Source organism: Pristiophorus japonicus, unplaced genomic scaffold (assembly GCF_044704955.1).
Source record: "Pristiophorus japonicus isolate sPriJap1 unplaced genomic scaffold, sPriJap1.hap1 HAP1_SCAFFOLD_359, whole genome shotgun sequence".
NCBI lineage: Eukaryota > Metazoa > Chordata > Chondrichthyes > Pristiophoridae > Pristiophorus > Pristiophorus japonicus.
This window is the reverse complement of record NW_027253424.1, coordinates 654,850-670,116: the sequence shown is the minus strand read 5'-3', so window position 1 is coordinate 670,116 and position 15,267 is coordinate 654,850. Positions and strand designations below refer to the sequence as shown.

At 46.5% G+C, this 15,267-nt stretch overlaps 1 protein-coding gene across 1 annotated transcript in view; it reads right to left on the bottom strand.

Annotated features, from left to right (window-relative positions):
* LOC139250252 (cytosol aminopeptidase-like) overlaps positions 1-8,041 on the bottom strand; it is a gene marked incomplete at its 3' end in the record, with an annotated part of 31,762 nt that extends 23,721 nt beyond the window's left edge. The window contains exon 1 of the mRNA XM_070872749.1: positions 7,891-8,041. The remainder of the gene's footprint in view (positions 1-7,890) is intronic.
* Positions 8,042-15,267: the final 7,226 nt, after the last annotated feature.

Below are 15,267 nucleotides of genomic sequence, written 5' to 3'. Positions count from 1 at the left end.
TGGTTATCAGAGAGACTTTCCGTGTGACTGCACCCAACTGTGAACCTTTGGGAAAAGAACAACAACTTGCATTTATATAGCTCCTTTACCCTAGTGAAACATCTTAAGGCACTTCACAGGAGTATTATGAGATAAAAATTTGACAGCAAGCTGCATAAGTAGACATTGGTGCAGGTGACCAAAAGCTTGGTCAAAGAAGTATGTTTTAAGGAGCGTCTTGAAGGAGGAAAGAGGGAGAGAGGCAGAGGTTTAGGCAATGAGTTCCAGAGCTTGGGGCCTAGGCAATAGAAGGCACGGCCACCAATGATTGAGCGATTATAATCAGGTATGCTCAGGAGGGCAGAATTAGAGGAGCGCAGACATCTCGGGTCGGTGGGGGGGGGGGGGTTGTGGGGCTGGAGGAGAGTAGAGATAGTGAGGGGCGAGGCTATGGAGGGATTTGAAAATATGAGAATTTTGAAATCGAGGCGTTGCTTATCTGGAAGCCTACGTAGGTCAGCGAGCACATGGATGATGGGTGAACAGGACTTGGTGCGAGTTAGGACACGGGCAGCCGAGTTTTGGATCATCTCCAGTTTACGTAGGGTAGAATGTGGGAGGCCAGCCAGGAGTGCGTTGGAATAGTCAAGTCTAAAGGTAACAAAGCCATGTATGAGGGCTTCAGCAACAGATGATCTGAGGCAAGGACGAAGATGGGTGATGTTGCAGAGGTGAAAATAGGCGGTCTTAGTTATGCTGCGGATATGTGGTCGAAAGCTAATTTCAGGATCAAATATGACACCAAAGTTGCGAACAGTCTGGTTCAGCCTCAGACAGGAATTGGGAAGAGGGATGGAGTCAGTGTCTAGGGAATGGAATTTGTGGCGGGGACCAAAAACAATTACTTCGGTCTTCCCAAAATTTAATTGGAGAACATTTCTCCTCATCCAGAACTGGATGTCGGACAAGCAAACAAACAATTTAGAGACCATGGAGGGGTAGGAGAGAAGTGGTAGTGAGGTAGAGCTGGGTGTCATCAGCGTACATGTGGCAACTGATGCTGTGTTTCCAGATGATGTCGCCAAGGGGCAACATGTAGATGAGAAATAGGAGGGGAACAAGGCTAGATCCTTGGGGGGGGCACCAGAGGTAACGATGTGGGAGCAGGAGGAGAAGATGCTGCAGGTGATTCTTTAGCTACGAGTAGATAGATAAGAATGGAACCAGGCAAGTGCAGTCCCACCCAGCTGGACGACAGTGGAGAGGTGTTGGAGAAGGATAGAGTGGTCAACCGTCGGGGCCACAAACCCGGGAGAGAGGAGACCCAAACCAAGGTGGGGGTGGGGGGGGGGGGGGGTGGAGGGAACCTAATAGAGGTCTTTAGGATAGGGTAGATATAGAGAAGATGTTGACCAGATCTAGGGGCCATCAATATAAGATAGTCACTAATAAATCCAATCAGGAGTTCAAGCGAAACTTCTTTTCCCGAAGAGTGGTGTGACTGTGGAACTCACTAGCACAAGAAATAGTTAAGGCGAAGGCATAGATGAATTTCAGGAGAAGCTAGATACACACATGAGAAAGATGGAATAGAAGGATATATTGATGGGGTTAAAGAAGGACATGGACCTGTGGGGCTAAATGCTCGGTTTCTGTGCTATAAATACTATGTAATACTATGTAAATCCAGCAGCTACAGGTCAGTCAGCCCAATGTCAGTGGTGGGGAAACTTTTAGACACAATAACCCGAGACAAAATTAATTGGCATAAGAACATAAGAAATGGGAGCCGGAGTAGGTCTTTTGGCCCCTCGATCCTGCTCCGCCATTCAATAAGATCATGGCTGATATGATCATGGACTCAGCTCCACTTCCCTGCCCATTCCCCACAACCCTTCATTCCCTTAACGCTCAAAAATCTGTCATCTCCACCTTAAATATATTCAATGACTCAGCCTCCACAGCTCTCTGCGGCAGAGAATTCCATAGATTTACAATCCTCAGAGAAGAAATTCCTCCTCATCTCCATTCTAATGAGCGACCCCTTATTCTGAAACTATGTCCCGTAGATCTAGATTCCCCAATGAGGGGAAACATCCTCTCTGCATCTACCTTGTCGAGCCCCCTCAGTATCTTATATGTTTCAATAAGATCACCTCTCTTTCTTCTAAACGCCAATAAGTATAGGCCCAACCTGCTCAACCTTTTTTCAGAAGTCAGCCCCTTCATCTCAGGAATCAACCTAGTGAATCTTCTCTGAACTGCCGCCAATGCAAGTATATCCCTCCTTAAATAAGGAGACCAAAACTGTACGCAATACTCCAGGTGTGGCCTCACCAATACCCTGTACAGTTGTAGCAGGACTTCGCTGCTTTTATACTCTATCCCCCTTGCAATAAAGGCCAACATTCCATTTGCCTTCCTAATTACTTGCTGTACCTGCATACTAACTTTTTTGTGTTTCATGCACAAGGACCTCCAGGTCCCTCCGTACTGCAGCATTTTGTAATTTTTCTCCATTTAAATAATTTGCTTTTTTATTTTTCCTCCCAAAGTGGATAACCTTACACTTTCCCACATTATACTCCATCTGCCAAATGTTTGGCACTCACTTAGCCTGTCTATATCCCTTTGCAGATTTTTTGTGTCCTCCTCACAACTTGCTTTCCCACCCATCTTTGTACCATCAGCAAACTTGGCTACATTACACTCGGTCCCTTCATCTAAGTCATTAATATAGATTGTAAATAGTTGAGGACCCAGCACCGATCCCTGCGGCACCCCACTAGTTACTGTTTGCCAACCGGAAAATGACCCATTTATCTCGACTCTCTGTTTTCTGTTAGTTCGCCAATCCTCTATCGCTGCTAATATATTACCCCCAACCCCGTGAACTTTTATCTTGTGCAGTAATCTTTTATGTGGCACCTTATCAAATGCCTTATGGAAATCCAAATACACCACATCCACTGGTTCTCCTTTATCCACCCTGCTCATTACATCCTCATTACTCCAGCAAATTTGTCAAACATGATTTCCTTTTCATAAAACCATGCTGACTCTGCTTGCCTTTATTATGCTTTTCCAAATGTCCTGCTGTTGCTTCCTTAATAATGGACTCCAGCATTTTCCCAACAACAGATGTTAGGCTAACTGGTCTAGAATTTCCTGCTTTCTGTCTGCCTCCTTTTTTAAATAGGGGTGTTACATTTGATTACATCCAATGCATCCATTATCTCTGCAGCCATTTTTTTTTAAGACCCAAGGATACAGGCCATTAGGTCCAGGGGACTTGTCCACCATTAGTCCTGTTATTTTATCAAGTACCCTACTACTTCTTTAGTGATAAGCTCCTACCTCTCTATAGCTCCTTGATTATCCACTATTGGGAGGTTTTTAGTGTTTTCTACCGTGAAGACTGATACAAAATATTTGTTCAAAGTCTCTGCCATTTCCCTGTTCCCCATTATTAATTCCCCAGTCTCATCCTCTAGAGGACCAACATTTACTTTAGCTACTCTCTTCTTTCATATACCTGTAGAAACTCTATCTGTTTTTATATTTCTTGCTAGATCTATCTTCCCACTATTATTTTTTTAGTTGTCCTGTGATGGTTTAAAAATTTCCAATCCTCTAATCTTGGCAACTTTGTATGCCATTGTTTTCAATTTGATACCATTTACTTCCTTAGTTAGCCACGGATGGTTATCCCATCTCTTAAAGTCTTTCCTTCTCACTGGAATATATTTTTGTTGAGAGTTATGAAATATCTCCTTAAATATCTTCCACTGTTTATCAACCGTCTTATACTTTAATCTATTTTCCCAGTCCACTTTAGCCAACTCTGCCCTCATACCTTTGTAATCGCCTTTATTTAAGATTAGGTTGCTGATTTGAGATCCATCTTTCTCACCCTCCAACTGAATTTGAAATTCAACCATGCTATGATCACTCCTTCCTAGAGGATCCTTTACTATGAGATCATTTATTAGTCCTGTCTCATTACACAGTACCAGATCCAAGGTAGCCTGCTCCCTGGTTGGTTCCGCAACGTACTGTTCAAGTCCACCATCCCGGATACACTCTACGAACTCCTCCTCAAGGCTACCTTGGCCAACTTGATTTGTCCAATCAATATGAAGATTAAAATCGCCCATGATTACTGCCATACCTTTCTTACAAGCCTCTAATATTAGCTTCTGTTAGGGGGCCTATAGACGAGACCACCAGTGATTTATTCCCCTTATTATTTCTTACCTCCACCCAAACTGATTCTACATCTTGATCTTCTGAGCCAATATAATTTCTCCCTACTGCACTGATCTCATCCTTTCTTAACAGAGCTACCCACCTCCTTTTCCTTTCTGTCTATCCTTCCGAATTGTCAAATACCCCTGAATATTCAATTCCCAGACTTGGTCACCTTGCAACCACGTCTCTGTAATGGCTATCAGATCATACCCATTTATATCTATTTGTGCCGTCAACTCATCTATCTTGATACGAATGCTGCGTGCATTCAGATAAAGAGCTTTTAATTTTGTCTTTTTACCATTTTTTCCTGCTTTGACCCCACTTTCTGATACACGCTTATTTCTGTCCCTTCCTGTCACACTCCGGTTATCATTTCCCTCACCGCTATCCTGCTCTATTCCCTTCTCCTTGCTCTTTGACTTTTTAATTTTTCGCTCACCTGAACCCTCCCCACTATTTAGTTTAAAGCCCTCTTCACAGCCCTAGTTATTCGATTCGCCAGGACACTCGTCCCAGCATGATTCAAGTGAAGTCCGTCCCGACGGAACAGCTCCTTCTTACCGCAGTACTGGTGCCAGTGCCCCATGAAACGAAACCCATTTCTCCAACAGCAGCCTTTGAGGCATGTGTTCATCTCTCTGATCCTATTTACACAATACAAATTTGCTCGTGGCTCAGGTAGTAATCCAGAGGTTATTACCTTTGTGGTTCTGCTTTTTAATCTAGCGCCTAGTTGCTCATACTCCCTCAGCAGAACTTCTTTCTTTGTTCTACCTATGTCATTGGTACCTACGTGGACCACAACAATTGGATCTTCCCCCTCCCACTCCAAGTACCTCTCCAGCCAGAGGAGATGTCCTTAACTCTGGCACCGGGCAGGCAACACAACCTTCGGGACGCACGCTCTCGGCTGCAGAAAACAGTATCTATCCCCCTAACCATACTGTTCCCTACCACTACATTTCTTTTTACTCCCACTAAAATGGCCCCCTGTATCACAGTGCTATGGTCAGTTTGCTCATCCTCCCTGCAGTCTTTGCCCTGTCCACACAGGTTGGAGGCCCTGACCTGCGTGAGAACACCAGCGGCAGGTCGGGGCCATAGAAGGAGCGGCGTGGAGGCCCCGACCTGTGTGAGAACACCAGCGGCAGGTCGGGGCCATAAAAGGAGCGGTGTGGAGGCCTTGGGGAGCAGCATGGAGGCATGCCGCTCCAGGGAGCAGCGCGAGCTGGTGCAGGAGGGCACATCAGCGAAGAGTGACGTCATCAAGATCTAGGTCAGTGATTGGAGCGTGGGCAGATACAGCAGGAGTGACGAGGTCAGGGCGAAGGAGCAGTGAGACACTGTAGAGGGATGTGATCGGGGCCCAAAGAGGCGCGAGTTCGGGGCCAGGGGCAGCACGGGCCAGCCCACACTGCGATGTGTGTGCGCACTAGATCCGTGCAGCAGAGCTGGTCTCCAGTCGTCTTGGGTAATTCTTGCCACTGGACCAAGACCTAGCTCTGTCAAGCCCATGTGGTGGCTGAGGTCCTTTTTGAAACACCTGTGAACTCATCCTTTTTTGGCATGGAAGCAAGCCATATTTGTTTTGAGGGACCGCCTATGATGATGATGCCACACATGGAGCAAGAATCTCATGCTTGTTGGACAAGAGCAAGGGCTGAGGCTCCTCTATTACTACATCCTGGATCCACATACCTGTCTCACTTGTAGTCACACCCTCCTGTCCCCGACCACGGACCAAATTTGAATTAATCAATCTAAGGGGTGTGACTGCCTCCTGGAACACAGCGTCCAGGTAACTGATGTGTCGCAGTGTCTGCAGCTCGGACTCCAGCTTATCAACACTGAGCCGAAGTTCCTAGAGCTGCAGACATTTACTGCAGATGTGGTCACCGTGGCCCTCAAAGGTGTCCACTAGCTCCTTTATGCAGCAGCAGTAACACATCTCTAATGTATTTAATTCATTAAGTTTTCAAGTTTTGAGCGCTTAGTTTTTAACCCCGGCTCTTAATTTAAACCAATGCCTAAGAGAGAAAAACTGACCAACCAATCACTTCCCTGCTTTCCTGTGACATCACACTTTGATTCTTTTCACTTCTTAACCTCCCAGGCCAGTTGGTGCTGCTTAGAGCTAGCTGTTTAGCAGATTGCCACTGGGCTGCTCCTCTCACACCCTTTTATCACCGCTCCTGATCTTGCACTGTTTAGTACATGGAAACGTGTGGGCTAATAAATGTAAGTCAGCATGGATTTGTTGAAGGCAAATCGTGTCGGACTAATTTCATTGAGTTCTTTGATGAAGTAACAAAAATGATTGCTGCGGATAGTGCAGTTGATAACGTATATGAACTTTCAAAAGGTTTTTGGACAAAGTACCACAAAATAGACTTGCTGCAAAAATTAAAGGCCATGGGATTAAAGGGACAGTGGCAGCATGGATTCAAAATTGGCTAAGGCTCAGAAAGTAGTGGTGAATGGTTATATTTTAGACTGGAGGGAAGTATGCAGTGGTGGTGTCCCCAAAGGTTAGGTGTTAGGACCACTGATCTTTTTGATATATATTAATGACCTGGATTTGGGTATAATTTCAAAGTTTGCAGCTGACACAAAACTCAAATGTAGTAAACAATGAGAATATTAACAGACTTTAGAATGACATGGACAGACTGGTGAAATGGACAGACACATGGCAGATGAAATTTAACACAGAAGTGTGAAGTGATACATTTTCAGAGTGAGAATGAGGCTAGGCAATATGAACGGTTACATATGAATGGTACAATTTTAAAGAGGGCACAGAAAGAGAGAGACCGGGTTGGGGTGGGGTGGTATATGTACACAAATCATTGAAGGTGGCAGGCCAAGTTGAGAAGGCTGTTAAAGCATATGGGGTCATTGGCTTTATTAAAAGAGGTATAAAGTACTGAAGCAAAGTTAGGCTTAACCTTTTTCAAACAATGGTTAGGCCTCCGGTGGAGTATTGCATTCAGTTCAGGGCACCACAGTTTAGGAAGGATGTCAAGGCCTTAGAGAGGGTGCAGAAGAGATTTACAAGAATGGTACTAGTGATGAGGGATTTCAGTTGTGTAGAGAGATTGGAAAAGCTGGGGTGTACTCCTTAGAGCAGAAAATGTTAAGGGAGAAATTGAGAGGTGTTCAAAATTGAACAGATTTTGATAAGAGTAAATAAGGAGAAACAGTTTCCAGTGGCAGAGGGGTCGGTGATGACACAGATTTAAGGTATCAAAAGAACCTGAGGTGAAATGAGGAAACATTTGTTTATACAGCAAGTTATGGTGATCTGAAAAGCACTGCCTGAAGGGGTGGTGGAAGCAGATTCAATCATAAAATTCAAGCGACTTGGATAAATATTATGGGGAAAATGTGCCAGACTACAGGGAAAGAGCAGGGAAGTGAGACGGATTGATTAACTCTACAAGAGGGTCAGCACAGGCTCGATGGGCCGAATGGTCTCTTTCTGTGCTGTCTCATTCTATGATTTGGACATCAACGGTAGACGTAACAGACTATCGGCCCAAAGGAAAATACACGCGTCCCTTTAATGCCGAACTGGTTAAACAAAAGACCAGAGAATAATAAACATTAATAATAAACCCCGAGCCCCACAACAGTGACCGTCAATGTTATATGGACCTTGGAGCCGCTGCTGGGCCGGGACAGCTAGGAGCAGTGAAGCAGGTTCCCAGCCAGACCCGCCCTCAGGATGGACTGCAACAGCGACTTGGTGCACACACCGAGCGACATGTCTGACAGCGAGCGAACGAGGGAGGGAGGCAAGTGCTCCCGGCTCCCCGGACAGCGCCCCTAATGGCGAGCTAACTGCACTACTTCAGGCTCCCGACTCCCCAGGACAATGCCCTTGATGGCGAGCTCACTGCAATGCTCCTAGCTCCCCGGACAGCACCCCTGATGCCGAGCTGATTCTAATGTCAGGCTCCTGGCTTCCCAGAGTTTTGCTCCGTTGGTGTAGAGCGAGCTCCCACCAGTTAGCGTCAGAACTATTTTCTGGCATTTATCTCAGAGCTGAGCTCAAATTATTTACTCGCAATGTTGAACTCCAAGAAATGTAATTGATAACTAATTCCTGCAGCTTTCCTTGAGAAATTCTGAATTTTGCGATAAATACTCCTGAACTGTAGTAAATAGGATATTTAATCCCTTCAATAAATTATCCTCAGAGCCATGTTTGATAAGTTCATGAATTATTTTAATGGTTCTTTCCCCAAACTGCACGAAATAACTTAATGAATTATTTCAATAAATTGTCCCAAAAGCTATATTTAACAAATTCCTGAATCTTCAAACTCATATTTCATCCCTTTTCTCCTCCCAAGCTTAATAATTATTTATGTCCCAAATAAATTGGTCCCTCAGTCATGGTCATTAAATCCAGTTTCCCTCCCAAAGTGAACTGCCCCAATACAGTAAACTGCTGCCCTCAATTAATTAAATCTTAATGGCCTTTAGTGACTTAGCTTAGTCATAGACCTCAGCCTTAAGCCGTCTGTAAAGCTGCTTTGCTGCTCCCGAGTTGGGTTGTTGTTTTAGGTTCAGAAATGCTCTGCGCTTGTGATTTATTAGCTCTTGGATCTCCTGGTCATTCTCATCAAACCAGTCCTGGTGTTTCCTGGTTGAGTGACCGAGTGTCTCTTCGCAGGCACTGATTATGGTGGCCTGGAGTGCAGACCAAGCGCTGTGGACATTCTGCATCTCGGGGTCATCATGGGCCAGGTGAGCAATGAGGCGCTGGCTGTATAGGGCTCTCTTAGCTGGGTCTTTGAGTGCCCCGGCATTGATTTTTCTGCAGCACTGCTTCTGCTGCTGTCGTCATTTTGGGACTATACTGATGTTGATGACGGAACGGATTAGGCGGTGGTCTGTCCAGCAGTTGTCAGCTCCTGTCATGGCGCGTGTGATGCGCACATCCTTGCGATCCCTGGCTCGAATGATGACGTAGTCGAGCAGGTGCTGGTGTTTGGAGCGAGGGTGTTGCCACAATGCCTTGTACTTGTCCCTCTGGCGGAACAAGGTGTTAGTGATGACAAGGTCATGTTCTAGGCATTTTGTCAGGAGTAGGGTACCACTGGAGTTGGTTTTCCCTACTTCCTCTCTGCTGATCACACCTCCCCAGAGGTTTGTGTCCTTACTGACCCTATTACCAGCAAGGGCAGTCATCGACAACGAGGTTCAACACCGCCTCCAGTGCGCCAGCACAGCCTTCGGCCATCTGAGGAAGAGAGTATTTGAAGATCAGGCTCTCAAATATAGCACCAAGCTTATGGTCTACAGGGCTGCAGTGATACCCACCCTCCTGTAGGCTCAGAGACGTGGACCATATATAGTAGATACCACAAATCGCTGGAGAAATACCACCAATGATGTCTCCGCACGATCCTGCAAATCCCTTGGGAGGACAGACGCACCAACGTTAGTGTCCTCGATCAGGCTAACATCCCCAGCATCGAAGCACTAACCACACTCGACCAGCTCCATTGGGCGGGCCACATTGTTCACAAACCCGACAGAAGACTCCCAAAGCAAGCGCTCTACTTGGAACTCTTACACAGCAAGCGAACCCCAGGTGGGCAGAGGAAATGTTTCAAGGACACTCTCAAAGCCTCCATGATAAAATGCAACAACCCCACCGACACCTGGGAGTTCCTGGCCAAAGACCACCCTAAGTAGAGGAAGTGTATCTGGGAGGGTGCTGAGCACCTCGAGTCTTGTTGCCGAGAGCATGCAGAAAGTAAGTGCAGGCAGCGGAAGGAGCGTGCAGCAAACCAGACTCCCCACCCACCCTTTCATTCAACGACTGTCTGTCCCACCTGTGACAGAGACTATAATTCCCGTATTGGACTGTTCAGTCACCGAAGAACTCACTTTTAGAGTGGAAGCAAGTCTTTCTCGATTTTGAGGGACTGCCTATGGTTGATTTAGTCATAGAATAGAATCATAGAAATTTACAGCACAGAACGAGGCCATTTCGGCCCATCGCATCCACGCTGGCCAACAAAGAGCTATCCAGCCTAACCTCACTTTCCAGTTCTTGGTAGCCTTGTAGGTTACAGCATATCAAGTGCATATCCAGATACCTTTTAAATGTGGTGAGGGTTTCTGCCACTACCACCTTTTCAGGCAGTGAGTTCCAGACCCCCACCATCCTCTGAGTAAAATAAATTCCCCTCAAATCCCATCTAAACCTCCAACCAAACAATTTAAGTCTATGCCCCTGGTTGTTGAAGGATTCTCCAGGGAAGAGTGATCATAGCATGTTAAAATTTCAAATTCAGTTTGAGGGTGAGAAACTTGGGTCTCAAACTAGTGTCCTGAACTTAGGAGGATTCAAGAAAGAGTAAATGTAAAAGCAGCAAGAGAAATGTCAAGGCTCTAGAGCAGAGCAGAGCTTTGGGTAAAAAAATAAGCAGAGTGGGTCAGGAAGGGACAGAGTGAGTAACAAAGGTAATAGGCATCACCAACGAAAGGGACATAAGGGAAAATTAGAAAAAAAATTAAAGCTAAAAGCACTATATCTGAATACATGAAGCATTCGCAACAAAATAGATGAATTAATAGCGCAGATAGAAATTAATAAGTTTGATCTAATAGCTATTACAGAGACATGGTTGCAAAGTGACCAAGGTTGGGAACTAAATATTCCACAATACTTTACTTTTAGCAGAGATAGGCAAATAGGAAAAGGAGGAGGGGTAGCCCTGACAATAAAGGATGGGATAAAGACAGTAGAGAGAAAAGATCTTAGCTCAGAAAATCAAGAAGTAGAATCAGTTTAGGTGGAGATAAGAAACAGCAAAGGGCAGAAAACATTACTGGGAGTTGTTTATAGGCCCCCAAACAATAGTAGTAATGTGGGGCACAGTATAAATCAGGAAATTAGATGTATATCTAACAAGGGTAATGTTATGTATTTAACCCTTGGCAACCTGTATCACACCACTACCAGAGGGCCTACCTGTTGGAGTCCCAAGGGATCTCAGCATCCCTTGGGAGCACTGTATATAAGCAGGCCTCCCACGTGGTACCTGCACTCTGGAGTCTTATTAAAGGAGCTAAGGGCACACTTACTCATTGCTCAAAGTACTCAGTTGCATCCTTTATTATGAACGTATCAATTGGTGATGAGATAACAAAAACCGCACGAAAATGCAAAGAACAGTTAGTATCCTGGAGAAGTACTCAGAAGGGGATAATTGGGAGGCCTTCGAGAAGAAACTCGACCAATACTTCGTGGCCAATGAGCTGGAAGGGTTCGAGGACGCTGCCAAATGAAGGGCGATCCTCCTTACCCTCTGTGGGGCAACAACCTATGGCCTCATGAAGAATCTTCGAGCTCCAGTAAAACCAACAGCTAAATCCTATGAAGAATTGTGTACACTGGTCCGGGAGCACCTAAATGCTAAAGAAAGTGTTTTGATGGCGAGGTATCAGTTCGACACGTGTCAACGGTTGGAGGGCCAGGAAGTGGCGAGCTACATCGCCGAACTAAGGCACCTCGCAGGACATTGCGAATTTGATGGATTCCTAAAACAAATGCTGAAAGACATTTTTGTGCTTGGCATTCGCCATGAGGTAATCCTTCGCAAACTGTTGATTGTTGAAACTCCGAATCTGAGCAAAGCCATAACGATAGTCCAGACATTTATGTCCACCAGAGATAACAACAAACAAATTTCGCAGCATAAAGAGGTTTCGGCCAGTACTGTGCATAAAGTAACGTCGTTTTCGAGCAGGAATATACATGGCAGAACGTACATGCCGGCTGCTGCACGACCTCAGATGACCCAGAGTCTGCCATCAATCGTTAATGCGAGGCAGTTAACACCCTGTTGGCGTTGTGGTGGTGATCATCGGGCCCATCAATGCCACTTCAAGCACTATGTGTGCAACGGCTGCAGAACAATGGGACACCTCCAGCGAATGTGCAGATGAGCTGCAAACCCTGCAAATGCTGCAAACCACCATGTTGCAAAGGAAGATTGATCCACTGTGGATCAGGCTGAATTGGAGACTCGAACTGAGGAGTCAGAAGTGTATGGGGTACATACCTTCACCACGAAATGTCCACCAATAATGTTAAAAGTTGAACTGAATGGAATTCCAATATCCATGGAACTGGACACGGGTGCGAGTCAGTCCATAATGAGTAAAAAGGCCTTCGACAGGCTGTGGTGCAACAAGGCACACAGGCCCAAGCTCAGCCCCATTCACACCAAGCTAAGAACTTACACCAAGGAACTTATCCCTGTAATTGGCAGTGCAGAGGTCAAAGTCTCCTATGATGGAGCAGTGCATGAACTCCCGCTGTGGATTGAGCCAGGGGTTGGCCCCACACTGTTTGGCAGAAGCTGGCTGGGAAAAATACGCTGGAACTGGGACGACATCCAAGCGCTTTCGTCCGTCGACGACGCCTCATGTGCCCAGGTTATGAGCAGATTTCCACCGTTGTTCGAACCAGGCATTGGAAGCTTCTTGGGGGCGAAAGTACAGATCCATTTGGTTCTCGGTATGCGACCCATCCACCACAAGGCACGGGCGCTACCATATATGATACGTGAGAAAGTGGAAATTGAGCTGGGCAGGCTACAGCAAGAAGGCATCATCGCGCCGGTGGAATTCAATGAGTGGGCCAGTCCGATTGTCCCAGTACTTAAAGGTGACGGCACGGTCAGAATTTGTGGGGATTATAAAGTAACGATTAACCATTTTTCGCTACAGGACCAGTACCCGCTACCCAAGGCAGACGACCTATTTGCGACCCTGGCTGGAGGGAGGACGTTCACCAAGTTGGACCTGACCTCGGCCTACATGACGCAGGAGCTGGAGGAATCTTTGAAAGGCTTCACCTGCATCAACACACACAAAGGTCTGTTCATCTATAACAGATGCCCGTTCGGGATTTGGTCAGCCGCAGCAATCTTCCAACAGAATATGGAAGCCTGCTAAAGTCGGTCCGTCGCACCGTGGTCTTCCAGGACGACATACTGGTTACAGGTTGAGACACCATTGAGCACTTGAAGAATCTGGAAGAGGTTGTTAGTCGGTTGGATCACGTGGGACTCAGGTTGAAACGCTTGAAATTTGTTTTCCTGGCGCTGGAGGTCAAGTTCTTGGGAAGAAAAATCGCAGCAGACGGTATCAGACCCACCGACGTCAAGACGGAGGCCGTTAAGAACACGCCGAGACCACAGAACATGACGGAGCTACGGTCGTTCCTGGGACTCCTCAAATATTTCGGTAATTTCCTACCCGGGTTAAGCACCTTGCTGGAACCCCTATTTGTGCTACTGCTCAAGGGAGACGACTGGGTATGGGGGAATTCACAAGAGAAAACCAGAAATCTGTTGTGTTCAAACAAAGTGCTTGTCCTGTAAAACCCATGTAAACAATTAGTATTAGCTTGCGATGCGTCGTCATACGGGGTCGGGTGTGTGTTACAACAGGCTAACGAATCGGGGATTTTGCAACCGGTCGCTTATGCGTCCAGGAGTCTGTCCAAGGCCGAAAGGGCTTACAGCATGATTGAAAAAGAGGCTCTGGCGTGCATTTATGGGGTGAAAACATTGCACCAGTACTTGTTTTGGCCTCAAGTTTGAGCTTGAAACTGACCACAAGCCGTTCATATTGCTATTCTCGGAGAGCAAAGGGATTAACATCAATGCCTCTGCCCGCATCCAAAGATGGGCGCTCACGCTGTTGGCATACAACTATGTAATCCGCCACAGACCAGGCACAGAGAACTGCGCTGATGCTCTCAGTCGGCCTACCATTGCCCACCACCGGGGTAGAAATGGCACAGCCTGCGGACTTGCTCATGGTAATGGATGCATTCGCAAACGAAAAATCATCCGTTATGGCCTGCCAGATCAGGACCTGGACCAGCCAGGATCCTTTACTGTCCTTGGTAAAAAAACTGTGTCCTCCATGGGAGCTGGTCCAGCATCCCAGTGGAGATGCAGGAGGTGATTAAGCCTTTCCACAGGCGCAAAGACGAAATGTCCTTGCAGGCGGACTGTCTGTTGTGGGGTAATTGCGTGGTCTTGCCCAAGAAAGGCAGAGATACGTTCATTTGTGACCTACACAGCACCTATCCAGGCATTGTAATGATGAAAACCATATCCAGATCCCATGTGTGATGGCCCGGCATCGACTCAGATTTAGAATCATGCGTGCGCCAGTGCAACACTTGCTCTCAGCTGAGCAATGCACCCAGAGAGGCACCGCTAAGTTTGTGGTCGTGGCCCTTCAAACCGTGGTCGAGGATCCACGTGGACTATGCGGGCTCATTTCTTGGCAAAAGTTTCTTGGTTGTCGTGGATGCTTATTCAAAATGGATTGAATGTGTAATAATGTCTGTAAGCATGTCCATGACCACTATCGAAAGCCTACGAGCTATGTTTGCCGCACACGGCCTGCCTGATGTCCTAGTCAGCGACAATGGGCCGTGTTTCGCCAGTGCTGAATTCAAGGAATTAATGATCAGCAATGGGATCAAGCACATCACATGTGCCCCATTCAAGCCTGTATCCAACGGCCAAACAGAATGGGCAGTTCAGACCATCAAGCAAAGCTTGAAACACGTGTCGGAAGGCTCCCTGCAGACCCGGCTGTCCCGAGTGCTGCTCAGCTACCGCACCAGACTCCACTCACTCACCGGGGTTTCCCCAGCTGAGCTGCTCATGAAAAGGGCACTCAAAACAAGGCTCTCTCTTGTCCACCCTGATCTCCATGATCACGAGGAGGGCAGGCAGCATCAACAAAGTATGTACCATGACCGTGCAAATTTGTCATGCGATATTGAGGTCAAGGATCCTGTGTTTGTATTCAATTATGGGCATGATCCCAAATGGCTCGCTGGCACAGTCATAGCCAAAGAAGGGAGAAGGGTGTTTCAGGTCAAATTGGCAAATGGACTAACATGCAGAAAGCATTTGGACCAAATCAAATTGCGGTTCACCAACAACTACGAACAACCCAAAAAAGACACCACCAACT